Source organism: Silurus aristotelis (genome assembly GCF_946808225.1).
Source record: "Silurus aristotelis genome assembly, chromosome: 17".
NCBI lineage: Eukaryota > Metazoa > Chordata > Actinopteri > Siluriformes > Siluridae > Silurus > Silurus aristotelis.
Window position 1 is genome coordinate 16,562,263 of NC_139590.1, and position 23,270 is coordinate 16,585,532.

General features: G+C 37.0%; 3 long non-coding RNA genes across 3 annotated transcripts in view; 1 reads left to right on the forward strand and 2 right to left on the reverse strand.

The window, feature by feature from the left end:
* Positions 1-3,375, reverse strand: part of LOC310739770 — a 71,430-nt gene extending 68,055 nt beyond the window's left edge. The window contains exon 1 of the long non-coding RNA XR_014537471.1: positions 2,560-3,375. This is a non-coding gene — a long non-coding RNA (uncharacterized lncRNA). The remainder of the gene's footprint in view (positions 1-2,559) is intronic.
* Positions 3,376-5,033: 1,658 nt separating this feature from the next.
* LOC310740145 lies at positions 5,034-9,654 on the reverse strand. Its single transcript, XR_014537590.1, has 2 exons — positions 9,464-9,654; positions 5,034-6,386 (listed from the first exon to the last, which is right to left on the reverse strand). It is a non-coding gene; the product is annotated as an uncharacterized lncRNA (long non-coding RNA).
* Positions 9,655-17,773: 8,119 nt separating this feature from the next.
* The window catches only part of LOC310739797, a 69,693-nt gene continuing 64,196 nt past the window's right edge, over positions 17,774-23,270 (forward strand). Inside the window, exon 1 of the long non-coding RNA XR_014537495.1 lies at positions 17,774-17,899. This is a non-coding gene — a long non-coding RNA (uncharacterized lncRNA). The remainder of the gene's footprint in view (positions 17,900-23,270) is intronic.

Below are 23,270 nucleotides of genomic sequence, written 5' to 3' on the forward strand. Positions count from 1 at the left end.
GCTACTGCTAACCAAGATAAGGTTTATCAAGAACTCTAGTTTGTTAGTTTGCTTTATTGTTCCTGTATTAATATTTTACTTCAGAATATCCTTTAAAATTACTCATTTTATCCACTTCTAATAAAAACTATTATGTGTATAAAAAAATATTAATTACTTTTAAAGAGCAGCTCCATTATAAATACTGTTAATCAAGACCTATGAGTGCAAACAGCTGCTGGCAGATTGAGTTGTATGTAATTTTTGGCAACCAAAGAAAACAGCACTGGAAGCATTTCAAAGTTCTAATACGTAACTCCACTGTGGTTTACCACAGCCGTATCACATAACACCACAGCAGAGCTCTTTAGCATCACCACTGCCCTCCTCGAGGCCCTTTCTGGACCTTCACAGACCACTTAACCACCCAAACCACCTTAAAAGAAATCACATCTCTAACATTTTCTACCCAAAGGTCTGTCAGTTTGAAACCTTAAAGAAACTTAATGCAGCCCAGCCTGGAAATATAGAACAGATGTTCCTTCAAAACACAGCTGACAAGTATTCCTGCACCCTCTACACAGCCATTTCCCACTTTCCAGTTTAAGGGTCACGAGAGTATGAGGAAGATGTGAATCTATCAAGTTGAGCTTGGGGAGAGGGGTTACAAAAAGTGCTTGGGGTTTTTATCAATGCTTATTGGTGGACACAAAATCTGTCTTTGTCTCACCCTGAGGGCAGCTGATAAAGGAATTCTAGTGTCAGGGGGTCTTTGACCAAGTTTATTTGACACTTCAGTTTCTTTTGTTCAAGCAAGTGTCCCACCATCAATACCCGCCATGAGAGTCATTTGGCATTGGACAGAGAGTCCCTCTTCAGTGGAGAAAGGGGGTCTTGTTAGAAAAGGATTTTAATGAGGGGGGGTACATAAAGGAGGCAAGATTGCCCTGTTCTTTATACAGGCACATAGTGGGGTCTCTGTCCACAGTGTTGACAATGGAGGGGCTACAGAAGGGAGAAGGAGAGGCAGAATCTTAAGAGAAGTCAGGGTCTTAAGACATGTCCTTTCCTGTTTTAGTCATGTCCAGTTCCATGGAATTCCGGCTTATCCCAACGGCCTGAGAGAAATCCTGAGGGCAAAGGTGTTTACTGTGACCCCATCACCTGTATATGGCTAAAAAAATCAACTTGGCAAATTAATAAATATTACTTAGAATTAGTTAATATGTTGCTTTTGCAAACAACCAGCATTTATTTCTAGTCTCTTAACATTCATTCATTGCAACATTAAAACCTCTCAAACATTGTATTCATTTGGTGAAATGCTCTATGCTATACAGTATGTCTCCACTCACACCCACTCAGCCATTTGCAAACAGCAGGCTTCCCTGTGACAGCTTGCCTGTCTTCAGGAGGCTATTCTACTGCGTTGTTCTTTTGAAGAATAGAGTGGGTGTGGGCCATTCCCACTACTCAACCCCTAAATCCTTTTAGCTGGAGGGAAAGAGGTCTAATGGTGTGCTCTAAAAAGATCTGGGTGGGCAGGGTGGGGTCTCTAAGAGCAGAACTTTGGTACACATCTTGTTCGTGTGAGAACACTCGCTATCCAACAAAAGCAGCAGTTTTGCCAATACAAACAGTTCCATCATTGTTTCCCCTTGTTCCAAAATACTCTGTGCACAAAACTACTCCAGCTATGAGACCATCGCAATGATGAACCGATTCCACTCTGTGCAGAAATGTTGCTTTGACCGAACAACCTTAACACGGGTCAGCGTTTACAGCTCCCTGTCCACTCTTTGACAAATTGGCAGCATAAACAGGCGCCTTGTGTCTCATGCTTCCCCAGGTATCAGTAGAAACCACATCATGTTTCTTTAGTCACACCTGAGTGGTGTCACTGTACACAAGGTGTCAAGTCTCACACAATGTCAATTAAACCTTTAATCACACCAATATGTAGGCAAACCTATTCAAAAGTGATGGTCCTGCTTCCTCTATTACAAAAACTACTCTCCCAGTAGTAAACTGGTTTCTAATCCAGTGTCTTTCTTTCCCATGAAAATTCTTTGACACAGTCAATGAATTTATTACAATAAAAATTTAAATAAAGATTTTAAAGACAGAGTGCATATGGCAAACTGGTGTAACTTGGTTTAAACAAACTATGCATTCATTAGTTTGTTTGGAAAAGGAAAGTAGAGCAAACACACAATATTAGTCATACTGTACCTAAATAGCATTCACACATTGAACCCACAACCACATAGGTCTTTTAAAAGCGCCTTGGTTGGCGCTGTTTTACTAAATACATTCATGCGGGAGTAACGGGATAAAGCACAATTGTATCCAACAGGTGAATCTATGAGTATAAGGCATTTTCTTTATATTCTTTTTTTTTCAAGTTCCTGCAATGTAAAAGCATAAAGAGTATAAAGCATACATGCATTATTTCTCCATATGCGTGTTCTACAAGCACAATCCTCATTGACCAACTATGAAATATATATAAATATGTAATACATTTTTCCAACAATCTTAAAGGTTATATACTGTAAGTGGGAAACAAGGACACTGTACCTCCTGCTGGTGGGTTGGTATTTTTTTGTCATCTCTGACAGCTTTACACAAGCAGAGGGAATTTTAAAAGGTGCATTACTTCTTCAGTGATCAAACACGGTTATCATCCATAAAACAGATTCCAAAAATCCAAAATCAAGCGCGGGAGCAAAAGAACTCCAGATTGAGCGCGTGCTTCTGTGTATCCCAAAAAAGGCATGGACATTCCCGGGATCCCTGCACACATCCATCCTTTTCCCGGAGAGTGCGTATCCTCCACATCCATAGTTTATATCCAGGAATGATCGACATGCCAAGTGTGAACAAAACATCAATAAAATAAATGCAGGATGTATCCAAATGTATTCAAAAAGAAGAAGGAAAAGGGGAAAATCCTCTACGTGCATACTGTATCCGGCTGGCAAAAAAATACAGAACTATTACAAATATCCGTTAAAAGGACACAAGGAATGAATTAAATCCCGAAAATGGTGATAAACTTCGCGAAAGTTTTGTAACCCAGCTCCGAAAATCGCGATGAAGCTGGATATGGAATCCACGCGCTGTGTTGTTCAGTATACTTCACTGGCTCCGATGTGACAGATGTAAAAAGGACGCAGCTTCGACTCTGCCTCGAGTTCCTCCTGCGCTCGAATGCAGCGCTCAGGAAATCCCACTCATTACACTCTGCTGCACGTGTAACCATCTGCCAAGTTCACCTGACTCACGAACACAAAGCATGCTGGGGAATGCAGTTCTCTTTGGAGAGCTCCTCTTAAGTGGCAATGAAAACCTCACTTACAGGAACACGTGGGATTCGAAAGTACTCCACTTCATCTAGATTTTTGGAAAGTGCATAAATAATTAGAATAACAGAATAAGTGGTGCGAAAATATGACCTGATTACTCAATATATATATATAAAACGCTGAAGGTTCTAATTTGTTACAAATAAAAATTTTTTTTTATCTATTTCATTTTGACTAGACAAATTAAGCCAACCATCTTGGGCACCTAGAAGTCAAGAGCCCCCCAAAAAATGCAACTTATACGTATTATTTTTTTTAATTATTTTTATTATATGATTTCTGCCGAAAACACAGAGCCCCAAAATCACTAAACTGGCCTTTGCTAATGCTGTGTTATAAGTGTATTAAAGATTTCAGTGTTTTTATTATACAAAATCTATGACACTTAATAATCACTGCGGGTGGGGGGGCATAGCGTGTGAGCCTCTCGCCTAAACACTGTTGAGTAAGATAATTATCAGCTGTCGTAAGAGTGAGAGAGAACAGCGTCGGCGCTTTGAATCACCTTCTCATGAATGCTCTGCTTGTTTCTCTTACCTCACTCGTCTTACTCACCTCCAGGCGCGCTTTTTTTTTTATTTCAGGAATCTGAAAGTCTGAAACACTGTGTGAGAAAAAAGAGGAGTGGATTCCCGGAACTGGATTCCTAAAGCGCTGTACAACACATCCGCTAATGAAAGCTAGGTGCATAGAGCGTGTTATGTGTAAGATTAAAACGATTGGACTGAATCAGAGGCCAGACTGGGAACTAATATCAGCCCAAGAATTTGCTTCCAAATGACTATTTCCAAAATCTAATAAAGAAAATATAATTGACCAGTAATTCAATAGATGATGACACTTCTGCACAGTAGGAGTGTAACACAACACCACTATCTGTACTTATATCAGTATCTCTTTCTGTGTTTCAGTGTTTTAGGAACTGGGAATTGCCTAAACTGGAAGGGTTGAATTAGGGGTTGAATTTGTATAAAGTTTGTAAAGGGCTAACTATACCTCATTGAACATTTATTTTCCTAATTACTCAGATAGGAAGTGCATTTGGGCCGATTCTGATAGAAATTCACTACAGCAAAAATATAATAGATTTAACTGTTCACAAGAGTTTTGGCTGACAGTTGGCTTAACCTATATGGGACAGTCTTTGGCTGAACACAGTTGTACTTTCATAATCGATGGAGCTGTGTGTATCCACTTTCGAGTCCATTACACCACAGGCATTCCACTACTAAAATTAAAGAAATGAAACGAGTGACAAAAAAGTTTTGTGGTATTGGCGGTTAAATCCTATGAATTCTTTTTATTTTCAAGAGGAGTTATTTTATGTGCAAAAAAGTAAGTAATTGAATGTTCAGTCTTTAGTATTGTTATAAATGTTTTAAATGGCAAGAAAAAAAGTAAATATTTTTTATTAAAGTGATTTTTGTGTTATCTACTGATAGAGGTAATACACAGATTACAGTATGTGGGCCTGATCTGAGCCAAGGAACCATGCATATACTGGGCCAGAACTAAAGTAATTATGTGGCCCCTAAGTGGGCCAGACAAATTTTGCCATTTGGTTATTGCAGAAGTATTTGCCAGCTTTGACATGATTTGGTTTACAATTGCGCTTGATAGGAAGATAAATCTCAAATATAATACATGGAGAATCCTAGTGAATTCCTCCATGTAATTTTACACTGATTTTTCTTTATTGAATACAAAAAAAATCCATTAATTAAAAAAAAAAACCTGCCCTATTTGGGTTAAGGTTGACGTAATTCCATAGCAAATTCTGGGAACACTGGGTGCAATACAAAAAGGTACAACACTTTCACAGGACATCATTCAAGCATGCATTCACCCACTCACTTACACCTACAGGCAATTAAGTGTAGTCAATGTGTAGTGGGAGGAAACTGGAAAACCCAGGGGAACCACACAAAAAACATGGTACATTGGAGCTATAAATCATTGATATTAATGACTTTGTCATGGATTAATCTTAAACTCCTATACTGATGATATGCCTAGAAAAAGGTACAACACACTTTCAGCTTGTCAATAATCAGCATTTTAACCAAGGAAAATTACTTTCAGAACCTTGTTTGTCTGTGACTTCAGCTAAACACAACATGACAAATAGCAGTTTAGCATGGGTGTCATTGGTTATTTGTTTATCATGCAGGACGTCATTATTGAATTTTTTAGCACAAGACAGTGTGTATAATGGAATGAGATGAGATAGAATGGGATGGGGTGGAATGCCAGTCCCGCTGCAATTTATTATAATATCAACTTTATATTTAGTAAAAAACATAAATTGATATTTTATTGGAATGCAATAAATTAACTATGAACTTTACATTCGAAAAAGTAAGTTTTAATCCATTACTGCAAAATTGTTAGAAATGCTACTTAATTTTTTTTGTTCTTGAATTTAGTAGCTAAATAAATCAAGGTATAAATTATTTTTTTATTTCCACTCATTCCACCAAGATAATTTAATTCATATACAGATGCAGTTGTGGATTAATAGATTATTTGAATTGAAACTAGTTCTTTGTTGGAACTTTAATGCATGTGTATTCAAATAAATTCCAAACAGGAAATTAGTAAAAGGGCATTTAATGCAGCAGGATTTCTGGGGAAATTCTGAGCAAATGCCTTTGGAATGAATGCTATTATTGGTCCACACAGATGGTTTATCAAGGATGTAGTGTAAAGATGTACAAGATGTAAAATATTCAGCAGTGGTAACATAAATCCAGTTTCTATCCAAAAATGTTGGAATGTGGTATATTTTTGAGAAATCAATTACATATTATTGGGCTATTTAAATATTTTGTACTATTGTGTATTAAGTCTGCAAATGATTCCGTTCCTGGATCCACTACTTCTTTTCAAAACCACCTTTACTGGCCCTTTTCCAGGGCAATCCAGGGGTACCTGAATTGCACGCGATTCTGTCAATTGCAGGTACTTGATTGCTTGCTTGTGTATCCAGGTTGAAAAGTTGTTGGAGATTTCCATGCATAGAGTTGCGTGACTAGAACCCTGAATGAAAACACAAAGACATTGTTTTCAGCCATCTAAACCCCTTTATGGTAACTCAACAACATTCCTGGCTTGCATTCCTTAAGCACTGCACTGCTGTGTAGGTTTTTTTCCCTCCTGTCTTGCATGTTTGGTGTCCCTTAAGTGTTTAGGTCAGACTTATAAGATCATTGTAATGATTATTGCAAACTGAACTAGATACCAAGTTTTTTTTAAAATCATTGTTTAACATCGCATTAGTATTTTTGTGATTATTTGTTACTACTACCATTAAAGTAAATAACTTTTCACTTATGCAACTTGACTATGTTCATTAACACAATTAATACACCTACTGTAAGCAATCAGAATGATTATAAAATCACAGTATTGTTTTTTTGGGAAAAAAGTAAACAGAACTTGATTATGCATGCTGCTTTTCTTTTACTAACAGCATGCCTGTGACAATGCTCTGAATTCTTGCACTGTTATTGCTATTCTGTTTCACAAAAAAACTTCAGTCATGGGTGAACTGAACAGAACAAGCTTAATCTATGTATGTATATATGTATGTTTTGGGGCATATATGAATTGTCAGTAACGTAGAATAAGCGTTTTCTCCAAAAACTTTGATCAAATTCATCAGCAATAATGTAATAAAAAAATGTAATCAGTATGACAAAGTAATAAGTTCCACAAATAGTTCAGAAGCTCAAGCAAAAATAATATCTTTAAGGCTGCTCATGACACAGATCTATTTGGGGATTAGAAAAATGACTTGATCAGTGTTAGAGTCCTTAGAAGAAAATTTTTTTATTTTTATTTTTTTTATTTATGTATCTTGTGATTGTGGATCTATCGAACTCATTAGAGCTTGAGACTGAGAGATGTCCCTACTGTATGTGGAATGTTATGTATAACACAGGGTTTCATTCAGCAAGGCAGGACACAAATGTTTCCCCATGTGGTCTCATGATCCAGCCTCAATGATGGGTTTAGCAAAAGTGGAGGATTAGATTGCAGCAATTACTAACCAAGCTTGGTGTTTGTGGGATCCAACATATAAGAGTGCCAAAAAGCAGAAATGTGGTTTTGTCTTCCTATGTGCTGAACAGTAAAGTAGATATATGCTTTACACATAGACACCTGTTCACTTTTTACTGCTTTCCTTTCACTAGCCATGTCTTTTTTACTATTTGCTATTCATCTGGCAATTGTTTCATAAACAGAAGCCAGAAAACTTGGAATTGAATTGCGATGTTGGGTTGCCAAGTTAAAGGGCAACACTGGGCCAGCATGTCTATTTCCTGAAAGATTCTGGAACTTGCTGTGGGAAATATCCCACTTAAAACCACTATAGTTCAAAGCTGGAAGGGCAAGAGGGCCAGACAGGAAACAACCTGAATTTAATTAAAATGGAAATGATGGCAGATTGTGTATTCTTGAGGCTGTTTCATATTAAACATTAGTGGGGTTTGTCCTCACTGACTTGAAGTTTTGACCTCAAGGACTGCTCGGAACAGTCAAAGCTGAATAATTAATGATCAATGACTAGTACACATGACTTTGTCAACCTTTGTTGAAACACTTAGTCTACACAGTTCAACCTTGTTTGCTTTTTCCACTCCAAACAATTAGAAGATTAGTCTATTCACACATTATTTTTATTGGTTTAGATCATCTTAAAAATTCCAAATAATAAAATAAGAATGTGATAACAAAGATGTGATTCAGTTTAGTAATTTCGTTCAAGCAAAAAGTTCTAGCAACAAATATTTCTTAAGGCTTAAGGCTAAACCACAATATACTGCATACTGTATATATTTTAATGACAAAAGGCAGAGTGGTGATTTAAGATCAGCTGTTATCTTCAGTCTTCACTAGAATAAAGATAACTTTAAGAGAGCTGATCCTACATCAGTGTCTTGCACGGCAAGGTTTAATACAGGGTGTTGGCACAGTGGCTATGCGTGACACGGAGGAATACACCTGTCTGCGAGTGCAGGTAGAGGAGGGAGTGTGAGCACGCAGGGGCCTGCCAACAGAACAATGCGGCTCATTGTGCCTGCTCTCTTACTGCCTTGCTCTAGAAAGGTGGAGAGCCAGAGACGCGTGCGAGTGTATCAGCACCTTCCACACACACACACACACACACACACACACACACACACACACACACACACACACACACACACGTAAAGACTTGTACATACAAACTAAAGCACTCACATTTCACTCACACACACCCACCATCATATCACAAGCCCACAAATTAGCCATAAACACCTCAAGTCACAGACAGAATCTGTTATAAATGCACAAGAATCCCATCAGCGTGCCTCATCAAACACCAAACAAGAATCTGACTTTTTTATTGTCTTTTTTTTTTTAGAAAGAACGTTTATGTATTTTATTATTGTACTCTTATCAGAATAATTAAAAAAATAAGATTCTTTGTTTAGAAAGTAATTTTTCACTGGATCACCGCTCACCTAGTACAAGGCATAATGTAAAACAATGAACAAAATATGAAGAGAACCATTTTACTACTGAATTACTGCAGATAATCTTAAGGTTACAGTTTATTTAGACATACTGTATTTTAGATTGAAATGGGATTGTAATAATTAAAAAATTGATAAATCCTTTTATTTGTAATATATATATATATATATATATATATATATATATATATATATATATATATATATATATATATATATATACACTGTATAAATTTACTAGTATATATTTGACCAGTTATACATTTAAAAAATGTTTTATATTCACATAAAACAATCATTTATATAAATATATTTTTGATGTAAAGAACAGATCAGATCTAAGCTCCACAGTTTTATGCTCCTTATTTTATATATACAGGTAGTACCAGTAATTAAAAAGCATTATTAATGCAAGAGGGAAATCTTTGACCTTCATTAAAGCATAAGGCTAATTCCTGTTATTTGTAATGTGTTAAGGGTATTTTTGTGTGTAGGCATTTTAAAAATGAACTTTTTTCAAAGTGAGACCTACTACTTGAGATAAGCAAATTCTGCTATTCAAATTCCATTGACAATGTAAGCGTGTGTGCTCACCTGCCTACGCAATACAGCGTTCATAAAGGTTGTATTGTTAAGTTGCGTGCGAAGCTCATGCTTTTGGCTTTGGGTCCCCGCCTACTCCTGTAAACCACAGCCGTTTTTTCACCCTGCTTTCTTTCCTGGCCTCACCTTCTCCTCTTTTTTTTGTTACAGGTAAACATTTGATGTCCGCACGCAATCCTCAGAGAGTCTCCACCCCCACCTTCTCTTGGCTTACTCACTCTGGCTTATATCTCCACACACACACTCACTCACACGCTATCGCATGCTCCCCATACTTCTCACATTCTTCTTGCTCTGACTCAGCACCTGCTCAGTGCTTTTCCTTGGTTCTTGCTAAGCTGTTACAGATATTGTGCTTTGATTTTTGTAAAAAAAAAAATAAAAAAAAAAACTGATTTAGGGCAATTACGTATTAAATCAAATGTACATAATATATTTTAAAAACATATCTATAAAGAAACAAAAAAGTTCCTTCTTCTCTATCTCATAATGGGACAATATTTAGTTTCTTTCTGCATTTTCACAGTGTGATCCCTTTAAGCATTTACATTATCAAGCAAAAATTCAGCTTTTGTAATAGCAAATGGACAAACTTACTCCACCTCTGTATTGATTTGTGTCTATGCACTTACACATTCTTCTTCTATAATAACAGGCCTGTGTCACTTAGCCTGAGGTATAAATATATACTATCTCCTCTTGATCTCAACCAGACACATTTTCTTTAATTTTTAGTTCTCTCTTTTCTATTTTGGTATTGATTAAACAAAACATACAGATTGTTTGTTTAAGATTTAAATTCAAACTCACTTCTGTTTTAAGATATTCCCTCAAAAATCCCTGATTCTCTACAACTACTTCACCACCTCAACATTCAACAACAACCACATGTTATTTAGACCAACAATTCTAAACCTAAAGGCTAAAACATAGTGTCCAAAGAGCTGAGGGTGATGAGTAAATGGAAGTTAATGTTGTAGTACCAAATGTGGCAGGTATAAGTCGAGAAACAGCACATACGAAATAAACCTTTTTGTTTCATAGAGGCCCACCGACATGCAAACGGCAGCCACAATCATTTTAGCTTGTGATCACATACTGCTTCTTCCATTTGTAATAAAGGAATGAGGAAGAGAGCCAGTGAATTTCATACCACAGAAACCGCAAGGCACACTTCTGATGACAGTGCAAGACCACAAGTCCAAGATCAAACGAAAACTGAATAATGCTCAGAACTTTGCTTTTTAATAAAAGCAATTGTAATCTTCACAAATGGTAAAAATGCTGCATACTGAATAATACTGAGTGTAATGAACTGCTTCAAACTATCCTCTTATGACTTTATCATGGTATGAGCCGAATGTTCACATGAAACCTGCGGTCAGTGCTGTGGGCCGCCCACATTGTAGCTTTCATTCCTGCATTGACTGTAAAGAGGTGATGAAACTGAAACACTATCCAACTCGCACAACCACACACTCTGACATACTGACACCAAGCCATATGTCAGAAGAAATCAGCTCCAGAAGATTGAAATATTTAAGGTGTCCTTGAAAATATTTTCGTGATACAGCTTATTTTTCATATTAAAAATAAGGAGGGAAACATGACAGGGCATGCTGTCATGAGAGAATAATCAGTGACAGGCTGGTGTATGGGTTCATGGAGTGGAATTTTTTTTAACATTAATCATGTTTTATTCTTCTGATTGCATAGTAAATGTATAAAAATATGCATTAACTGATTTCTTAAACACTGTTGTGGTAAATTCCCCATCTCAGTATCTAGTACAGTTGCCAGCATGGTATGTGTTTCTTATTTACATGTGCATTTGTTTAGGTTTTGCCACATACATTTGTTTTGCTTTTCTTCCTGTGTTTGCCCTGGCATGTTATGCTTAATTTCCCAAACGTATGCAAATTTTTTGTGTATTTTATTTAGCTATTTTGTGATATATTTTACATATTATTATGCTTTAGATTCCTAGCAGTTACAGGCATAAACAGTCCTTTCCTCATTAGCATCTCCTTTTAAATCCATTGCTTTAAAACATACACCATAGATTCGCTCAGTAACTTTAGATCGTTAGTACAGAAATCATTACAAATCACAGTCAGAACTACTGATCAAGCCATGCTATGAGATAATCAGTGATGATTAATGGATCCATTTAGAAGCCTTTGGTTATAGTAGCACAACAGGTACTCTTGGTTTCTTGCAACTTCAGAGTTGGATCCCAATTTTCTTTTGTGTGATTTCTCTTCATGTACATATGGGCTTCTTCTAATGGTAGATGGTTTATATACTCTAAGTTGACCCTCAATTTGAATGAACCTTTCTTTGTGTGCATCATCAATTGATGTCCTTTCATACTGGGTGTATTCCTGTCTTGTGCCAAATCCCTGTATCCCCTGCAACACTGACCAGGAAGTTAGTGAAGATGAATAAATTAATTAGCATTACTTACAGTGGTTCTTCATATTGTAAGCACAAGTTTTTACAGAAACACTGTTTAGGTCAAATTATTCATGTTGGTTCATTACATTCACTTACATAGTACACACACTCTAGGCAGCAAATCACAGTGAATAACAATAACTGGATTCACAGTTCTTCTATACTTCATTGGTATGAATAAATACTCACTATATTATATTACACTTGTTTCATTTACAAGTTACCTATTGTTTGGGCACCCTCTCACTGATCTGGAAATGCTATTGAACCAGCATAATCTGATTGTGTCAATTCAATGTGTACTGAGCACAAGTACTGTTTCTTGTGTTTAGACAAAAGGCTGAAACAATGGAGTCATTTGATTGAGAGTATAAAGTAACTGACCAGAGAGAATAAAGGAACAGTTTATTCCAGTCATTTTACTTCAAGAGGCTTGTTTCTGCTGAGACAAACAGACTCGCTCTTAATGTGAATAACAGAGTCTGCCTCCTATTGAAACTGCAGACCACCAAGAACAATGCTTATTGTCCAGGCAGCCAATGACCATGCTAAGCAATGCACACCAGTTAGGACTGCAAGGCTGAATAGAGGGCATTGTCCAATGTTATAATACAAGGTGCTTTTCATGCTACCGCTCCAGTACTGTAAGATAGAACTCTGTTTATGTGCATAAGCTTGCAACTGAAATTATACCAAAGATTGCCCAATTTTTTCTTAGCCAAACAGCGAAAACAATGCCAGAGAAAGAAACCTTAAGAAAAATTGTTCCAAAAGGCCAGTACGACTTAGCATAAGCCTAGTCCTTTACTAAAAGATAGTTACACAAAATTCCAGAAAAAAATCTATGGATGATGTGCTAATTCTTTGAAATGCATAACCCCTTCTTTCACCCATAAGCTTAACCTTAAAAATAATTTATATGTTATAATTATATTTTATTTTTGTGCACTCTCCTAGATTTTGCACTGGTAAAATCTCATTACATTTTGTCTTACTTTATTGTCTGTCTTGAACACATGTTTGTTGACTGACACCAAATGTCTTGTTTTGTGTCCGAGGTCCAGCCGAGGAAGCCCAACCGAAACCGACAGTCTTGTTTATTCTTCCCATACAAATGCTAATTTAAGTGATCCCATTAGCACTCAGTGTAATGTTTTTAGGCCCAATAGAGCTGCTTTGGTCCCTCCATGTACAACCTCTGAGAACAGACCATCAATTGTCACTGTTAGTAAAATAATTCATCTCTGACAATTTTGGGTTGAAGCACAGTGGGGGTCAGATGAGGCACATTTTGCACGCTGAGAGAAAGAGGCTGTCAACACATTCACCCTCCTTTCTTACTTTTTGAAATGAACACCACCACAGGAGTGTGAAAACACAGACAGCACCCAAACACAGAATCAAAGATGTGTAAGACATCTGAAAAAAAGGTTGTTGAACATACACAGCTATGTATTATTATTATTATTATTATTATTATTATTATTATTATTATTTTTATTATTATTATTATTATTATTATTATTATAACATATATGTTTAATTGATAATAAACATTTTGTTAAAAAAATACACTTGGTTAATTTTATTAGATCAATGAGTTTAATAAGAAATACCTTTTTTATTGCTTGCTTGAATTTAGACATAGGGCTTGACATAGAGGTCATAAGCTCTTTATTAATATAATAACTAAAATTATTAAAAAAAGATGAAGTTCAGATAATGTTGTTTTTCACTATAATCAGTTTTGACCATATTGAATAACAATATGTCAAATCTAAATGACATAAAATTGTCAGAAAGAACCTTATAGTCTGCTGACTTCACAGTCAGTCCACATTTTTCTCTTTTTCATCTTCCAGCATAGCTGAACCAGGTGTTTGGAATGCTTATATACACTACAGCCACTATATGTTGACTCTGTAACACCTGGATGCACCCATTTGTAATGGTATAAAATAAAAAAATTTGCAAGTGAAATAATTTTTATAAATCACAATTTTATTTATTCCTCTTATTTATACTGTGATTTACATTCCCATCAACTAGGAATCTCTTGGCTATTTCTTGTAATTCATCAATCTCAGTTACTAGTACAAACTAGCTTATTGATTGATTTGGCTAGAATTCACTGTTTGGTCCTTGAAATAAATTAAAAGAAAATTGTTGTGGCTAGGCAACAGTTACATCACTTAGAACTTTACAATTCATTGCAAACCATTTCAGGTTCTATAAAAATTATTTGTTTATGGATTCTGCTAATGAAATGAAAAATCCCAAATAATCAGTCTAACTGTGCAGATTTACTGTCACATTTGCAACACCTGGATACAGTTTAAGTTTACATCTCACTATGGAACTGAACAGACTGACTCTTACTGCTGTACCCCATCTACCATATGATTCTGAAAAAAAATTTTTTACCACAAAGTTTAAAATGTAAAGCTGATGGATTGAGGGCAGAGAGGTTAGAGGTAATGTCCAATGAGACTAATGGTTCCCTTTAGTATAAATAACCTCATTGCTCTAGAGTCCTAAACAAACTAAAGCACCCCACATTTTTACAACTAAGAATGTAAACCTCATACACAGTGCTCTCGATTTCCTCCATATGTGATTTGGGAAAGCTTCTTATTACATGGAGGTGCTTATTATGCGGTGAGTCATATAAAACTGTAGCTGATGAATTAAACATGATTTTTTTTTTTTACATAAAACATTACTATACTATAAAGAGTATTCAATTGGAAATAAATCACATCTAGAAGAAAATTAGCTAGTAAATTTTTACTAAGCATCTTGGAGAATCCACCACAAACTTATTTCTTCATCTTCATATTTTTTTTTTCTATTTCCCAAAAAGTGATATTTCATAACAAATATTTCTTTACTTACATGCAAGCATTAAATGCTTGCCTGTATATGCATAATTAATACATAATAAAATCATCTGTTTGCACTAGAGAGCAAGAACTGTATGTACAGTATACACTGTCTGTGTTTATACTGTCTCCACATCATCTAAAGTACATGCTATTATGTAATGGCATATTATATTAAATGATAAAGCACAATACCTGCATCAGACATAGTGCTTCTTGGCATCACTGAAGTGAAAGAGATTTTGCAGGATTTACACCAAAAAATTATATATATATATATATATACCCTATAATTATTATTATATATTATATATTATATATAATATATATTATATATTTTTTTTTTATCTGTGCTCTACATATTCTTATGAAACTAAATAAATAAAATGCTTTAAATGCTTATTCTTTACAGTAGCTATATACTGGTAAAAAAAAAAAAGTATTTTCTTCTAGACTGTCTATGGCAAATTATGCCTAGGTGTGGCTAAGAGTGGTCTATGTGTGTGCATTGTGCCCTGTTGAAGCGTTCAGAGGAAAAGCTTTTCACTCACCACAACCCTGACCAGAATAAAGTACTAATGATGAATAGAATTAAATAAATGTTGAACCCCAGAATGATTCATGATATGCTTTATCTCACACATTAACAAAATTAATCAGTCACAGGGGAATATGTTCAAATAGACCCGATTACCAACAAAATGAGTCAAGTTAAATTCCAAATGATCTTCTCTCTGAGTCCGAAAGGCCTGTTTATACTTGACGCTTGACTTTATATGCGCATGCAGAAGCAGTGGCAATGTGTTCAGCATTAGTCACCTGCATACATTATGTACAATTCACTAATTTAAAAGTGACATTTCTTTCGATGGCACAACAAATGCACAGTATTCCTAGTAGTCTAGTTTCCAATCAAACTGTATAAATTCTTCTTCTTCTTCTTTCGGCTGCTCCCATTAGGGGTCGCCACAGCGGATCATCCGTCTCCATACCACCCTGTCCTCTATATCTGCCTCTTTTACACCAACTACCTGCATGTCTTCCCTCACCACATCCATGAACCTCCTCCTTGGCCTTCCTCTTTTCCTCCTACCTGGTGGCTCCATCTTCAGCATTTTTCTACCAATATAATTCATGTCCCTTCTCTGCACATGTCCAAACCATCTCAATCTCGCCTCCCTCACCTTGTCACCAAAACATCCTACATGTGCTGTCCCTCTAATAAACTCATTTCTAATCTTGTCCATCCTCGTCACTCCCAACGAAACCTCAACATCTTCAGCTCTGCTACCTCCAGCTCCACCTCCTGTCTTTTACTCAATGCCACTGTCTCTAATCCATACAACATCGCAGGTCTCACCACAGTCCTATAAACTTTCCCTTTCACTCTCACAGATACTCTTCTATCACAAATCACTCCTGTCACTCTTCTCCACCCACTCCACCCTGCCTGCACTCTTTTCTTTACTTCTCTAACACACTCTCCATTACTTTGCACTGTTGACCCCAGGTACCTGAACTCCTCCACCTTCTCCACCTCTTCTGCCTGCAACCGCATCACTCCACTGCCCTCCCTCTCATTCACACACATGTACTCTGTCTTACTCCTACTGACTTTCATTCCCCTTCTCTCCAGCGCATATCTCCACCTCTCCAGGCTCTTCTCAACCTGCTCTCTACTCTCACCACAAATCACAATATCATCTGCAAACATCATAGTCCAGGGAGACTCCTGTCTGACCTCGTCCGTCAACCTGTCCATCACCACTGCAAACAGGAAAGGGCTCAGGGCCGATCCTTGATGCAGTCCAACCTTCACCCTGAACCAGTCTGTCGTACCTACTGCACACTTTACTGCCGTCACACTGTCCTCATACATGTCCTGCACCACCCTCACATACTTCTCTGACACACCTGACTTACTCATACAATACCACAACTCCTCTCTCGGCACCCTGTCGTACGCTTTCTCTAAATCCACAAATACACAATGCAGCTCCTTCTGTCCTTCTCTATACTTCTCCATCAACATCCTCAAAGCAAATAAGGCATCTGTGGTGCTCTTCCTTGGCATGAAACCATACTGTTGCTCACAGATGGTCACCTCTTCTCTCAGCCTGGCTTCCACTACTCTTTCCCATAACTTCATGGTGTGACTGATCAACTTAATTCCCCTGTAGTTACTGCAGGTCTGCACATCTCCCTTATGCTTAAAGATCGGTACCAGCACACTCCTTCTCCATTCCTCAGGCATCCTCTCCCCTTCCAGAATCCTGTTAAACAATCTGGTTAAAAACTCCACTGCCATCTCCCCTAAACATCTCCACGCTTCTACCGGTATGTCATCTGGTCCAACCGACTTTCCATTCTTCATCCTCTTAATCGCTGCTCTCACTTCCTCCTTACTAATCCTATCTACATCCTGCTTCACCAACTCCACATCCTCCAACCTTCTCTCTCTCTGATTTTCCTCATTCATCAGCTGCTCAAAATACTCCCTCCATCTTCTCAACACACTCTCCTCACTAGTCAACACATTTCCATCTCCATCCTTTATTGCTCTAACTTGCAGTACATCCTTTCCAGCTCGGTCCCTCTGCTTGGCCAATCGGTATAAATCCTTTTCTCCTTCCTTAGTGTCCAACCTCTTATACAGTTCCTCATATGCCTTTTCCTTGGCTTTCGCCACATCCCTTTTAACCTGCTGCCGCATCTCCTTGTACTCCTGCCTACTTTTCTCATCACTCTGTCGATCCCACTTCTGTTTTGCCAATCTCTTTCCCCTAATGCTCTCCTGCACTTCCTCATTCCACCACCACGTCTCCTTGTCTTGCTTTCTATTTCCAGATGTCACACCAAGTACTTTTCTAGCTGCCTCCCTCATCACTCCTGCAGTAGTTGCCCAATCATCCGGCACCTCTTCACCACCACCAAGCCCCTGTCTGACCTCTTCCCTGAACCTCACACTACACTCTTCCTCCTTCAGTTTCCACCATCTTATTCTTCTTTCAAACCTTACTTTCCTCCTCTTCTTCTTCGCCTCCAAAACCATCCTACAGACCACCATCCGATGCTGTCTAGCTACACTGTCCCCCGCCAACACCTTACAGTCTCCAATCTCCTTCAGGTTGCATCTCCTACACAGAAGATAATCCACCTGTGTGCACCTTCCTCCACTCTTATACGTCACCCTATGATCCTTCTTCTTCTTAAAATACGTGTTCACCACTGCCATTTCCATCCTTTTAGCAAAATCTACCACCATCTGCCCTTCCACATTCCTCCCCTTAAAACCATACCTACCCATCACCTCCTCATCACCTCTGTTCCCTTCACCTACATGCCCATTAAAGTCTGCCCCAATCACCAATCGTTCTTTCCTAGGTACACCATCTACCACTTCATCTAATTCACTCCAGAATCTTTCTTTCTCCTCCATCTCACAGCCAACTTGTGGAGCATAAACACTGATGACATTTATCATCATCCCTTCAACTTCCAACTTCACGATCATCACCCTATCAGAAACTCTCTTCACCTCCACTACACTCTTACTATACGCTTCCTTCAGAATCACCCCTACACCATTTCTCTTCCCATCCACACCATGATAAAACAGTTTAAACCCACCTCCAATGTTCCTGGCCTTACTCCCTTTCCACTTGGTCTCCTGAACACACAACACATCTACCTTTCTCCTCTCCATCATATCAGCTATCTCTCTCCCTTTACCAGTCATAGTTCCAACATTTAAAGTACCAACCCGAATCTCTACTCTCCTACACTGCTCCTTTTCCTGCCGTCTCTGTAGACGCCTTCCTCCTCTCCTTCTCCTCCTTCGGCCAACAGTAGCCCAATTTCCACCGGTACCCTGTTGGCTAACGATACCTGTGGCGGTCGTTGTTAACCCGGGCCTCGACCGATCCGGTATGAAATTCTCATTTGTGATCTGCATATTTGATTTGGCACATGTTTTACGCTGGATGCCCTTCCTAATGCAACCCTCCCCATTTACCCGGGCTTGGGACTGGCACTAAGAGTGCACTGGCTTGTGCCCCCCTAATGGCTGGGTTAATCAAACTGTATAAATTCTTGCAGAGAAATGTTAGAAACCTTTCTACTTGAAAATTCAAGTGCAGAACTTGTAATTGGTTGATAGACTTTGAGAGGTTTGTCAAATTGAAACATTAAAATAGAATTGTAATAGAAAAATCAGGGTGTTAATATTCAAAACTGTCTAGAACAAAACATCCAAATGTAAATTGAGACACAACACTAGTTTGTTTAATTAGTGTTGATAGACTTGTCACATGGTGCATTACTGCATAGTTATTTCCTGCGGATGCAAAAAAGTGACGCTACAGTTAATCAAAAATTAAGCCCCATCTGTAGTAAACATGGATATTGCTAAGATACACTTATATGGCAAAATGTATATGGACACCCATTCTAATTTGACTTCAGTCATTGCTAACCTCTGAATAAAATCAAGCACATAGTCATGCAGTACTCCATAGATAAATGTTGGCAGTCGAATGTGTCATACCGAAGAGCTCAGTGAAGTTAAGCATGTTCATGGATGCCACTTTTGCCACAAAATATCTTCCCCTGTCAACTGTAAGTGCTATTATATAAGTGCTAAAAGGGTGTACAGTGGAACTTGTCGCGACCTTGACACTCGTGACCTTGATAGTTCACGACTTTTCATTTGGAAATAAGAGTAACTCATGAAAAATCTGAGCGTTTGCGAAAAGCTGCGAGTGGCTAGAAATTTTAAAACAGAGTTTGTACTAATAAATTACATAAAAATGTTTGAAAAACTGGTAAATAAAACATTAATGACAAATAATTCACAAAAATATTTTATATTTACAGTACAGTTCATGTACAATTCCACTTGAAAAAGGAACCATCAAAAGGGGAGAGTCAAAACTTCGATTTTTTGTTTCTCGCGAGGTTTCATAAAAACCGCACGAAAATCGAGGTTTCACTGTAGTACAAATCACCAGTCCAGTTCAAACATGACTAAATAAAGTGCCGTAGCTAAGCAGCTGCACACATGCCTAAAATCACAATGTTTAATTACAAGCTTCAGTTGCCAGTCTATTGGATGAATATGGGTTTGGCAAATAGAAGGAGAATACTAATGGAATGTACAGTGGACAGTCAACTTTGGTGGAGAAGAATTATTGGCTTGAGGCTGTTTTTCAGATTTTGGGCCCTTGGTTCCAGTGTAGTAGTCCAGTGTGCTTTGAACATTGTGGCAACATTTTTTTTTAAGTCCAGCATGATTGTAAAAACGGGGAGAAGTTTGTATCTAAAGAAGTCATGTTTTCTTGTGTTTTTAATCTTTGATTAAAGATTTTTATCTTCGTTTATTTGATAATTAGTGATTTCTTTAATGACATATAAAAATGTGTTCCTTTCTGACAGACTGATAAAATTAACATTCAGTGCTAAAAATACACACTGGAAATGGAAATCAGTCTTTTGACAGTGTGTCATGACCTCCCAGAGGTTAAAGTAATTTGGATGGACATAATATGAATCCCAACCTGCCCCCTAAGGAATTAATTTTTTTTCACAAATTAGCTTCAACACATTCTCATAAATGAGCTGTTTCTGTGCTGCAGGATGAATAACGTCTATCTTTCAAACTTACAATCTTTTCTTTCATTTACACATCAGCTTAACCATTATTATTATTATTATTATTATTATTATTATTATTATTATTATTATTATTATTATTATTACCATTGAGACTTTCACACTAGCAGTGCAAACAATGCCACAATGTTGTTACGCTTCTAATCCTAGGCATAATCAAACTTTACAGTTCCATCATTTTGTTTAGTGAAATGAGAACATAAGTAACAAAACCTTTATTTCACATTTCTTTGTGTTTCTTTGAAAAATTAGCACAATCATTAATTCTTTATTTGAAGCACACAAAAATGTAAAATCATGGTTATGTATAGAGTGAATCCTGTAGTTATATTCAAATACTTAATACAAAATGTGAATGTAAATAATTCTGGACATATTCTGGACATACTGTAAATATGGCACAATTTCTTTTGTTATGAACACTATGCCAAAACCCCCCAAAACTAATCAACAAGCAAAAAATTATTATCTGAATTTTTTTTTATTCTCCAAACAAAATGAAATTAATTTTTTCTTTACCTAAATCAAACTGGAAATATGGAACTTTGCTTTGCTTTGAAGGTGATCAGATTGTCATGCTTTTGCAAACTTAGAGAGGCTTTAAGAGCCATAACAGCATTATATTTATTTAACAGGAATTGTAGTTCATACTTCCTTTACCACAATGTTGTTTTTTCTTGTAAAGAGGAAAACACTCAGAGTGGTAGCATGGTGGTCTAATATGGACCGAGTCTGTGCGTGTATGTATGCGTGTATGTATGCGTGTGTGTGTGTGTGTGTGTGTGTGTGTGTGTGTGTGTGTGTGTGTGTGTGTGTGTGTGTGTGTGTGTGTGCGCATGTGTGTGTGTGTGTGTGTATGTGTGTGTGCGTGCGTGCGTGTCCCATAGGCTACGATGGCCTCTTCAAAGGACTTTCTAGATCTTATCTCAACAATGCCAGCTGAGTGTTAAAACAAAGACAAAAAGACAATGAAAGACAGAAGGGAAGTGATGTTATGATGAGCCCAGATAAAGGCAGAAACAATTGACAATTCACCTTCAGAAAACAACAAAACAAGTTCATTTAATCCACACCACATAGCTGTTTAACGGCAGTAATTTAGCAACTCTACATTCTGAGGCACTTGTTCCCAGTTAACTGGCATTTATTGCCATCAGTAAAGCAATGTGTGAAAGTTTATGAGAGTGTGAGAACCAGCTGTTTGCTAGAGCTTCTACAGGAACGATGTGGCCATAGGATAACACCAAAGTCCAGAGTCTACTGCCAACAAGACAGCGGTGACGCTGAGGACAAGGATAGATAGATAGATAGATAGATAGATAGATAGATAGATAGATAGATAGATAGATAGATAGATAGATAGATAGATAGATAGATAGATAGATAGATAGATAGATAGATAGATAGATAGATAGATAGATAGATAGATAGATAGATAGATAGATAGATAGATAGAACCAAGAACCAAGTATGCATGTAAAAAAATGTATCTAAATCAATAAGGAGGAAAAAAACAAACAAATGAATTAATTAATAAATAAAAAAGATTTTGTAAGATTTGTTTGCAAGTAGATAACATGAAGAACAAAGACAAGAGAAAATTTTTGAACACTTAACACAACTTAACAGAGTATTACATTTTAAATCAATAAATATGAGCATTCCTGAATTATTACATGCTTTGTAAAGAAAAAAGAAAGAATTAAAAAAAGGAAGCAAAGTAATGCAAAAAGAATAGAAAAAAAATCATAAACAACCAAAGTTGCATGCAAACTAAAGAAAATAAGAAATAAAAAATAATATTAAATTTACGTCACATGTTCACAACACGTTGCCTCTTTTATTTTATTTTCACATCATAAAGTGTCTGTTTGTGCTAGGCTATTACTGTTATCTGTTTTCCAGTTATTTCGCGTGTCTACCATGTGATAAACTTGTAAGAACTAGTTTTCTGTAATTTCTGACATAATCTCTGATGTGAGGAGTAAAATATTATTAAAACATCTAAAGCAATGACCTTGTTTACATGACAGTGTACATAACATAACATAACATCTGGGAGTGTTCATTTACTGAATTAAACCTGCAAACACATTCCAAAAAAGAGCAGTCCAACAAAAATGGATTGTAAAACTATACATCTCCATCATGGGTAACAGAAAATGTATTTGCATTTGCCATACTGGTAAGGTCGGGCATTACTTCCATCCACTATACAGCAATATACTGCAGATGCATGTGATGTCTGGGTTTTTTGACAGGGTGTGTGATGCAGACAGAGAAAATGATGCCAAGCTCCCACACGAGAAGCGCTGCACTCCATTATGTGCTTTTTTATTTTATCTTTTGACTTTTCCCAAGTGCTTGATGGCATGCTGCCAAGATTCTGCCCCTAGAGAATTATGATTAATGACAGCTAGTCACGGAAAAGAGTACACCACCACAATCCAGCTATGGGAGAAATGGTGAGGGAGTGGTTGAGTTGTGATTAGTTACTAATCATATACAAAGACTGTGTTTCCTATAATGTGTATTTATTTATTTAATATAATTTCTTTGCTAATTTCTGATTTAACTGTGTAACCCACATTCATAAGCCACATAAGCCATACATCTCCCACCAGCCACTTTGCTGCATTTTCTGTTATTGAGCAAGACATACCTTGCAACTTCGTGTCTTGCATTTGTCTTTTGTGGTCATTGATGCCTATTGCTAATCTTTCTTGTTTTTTGTTTCTTTGTCTTGTATGTTTTTACTAGTAATATGAAGGTCTTAACTTTCATCCACC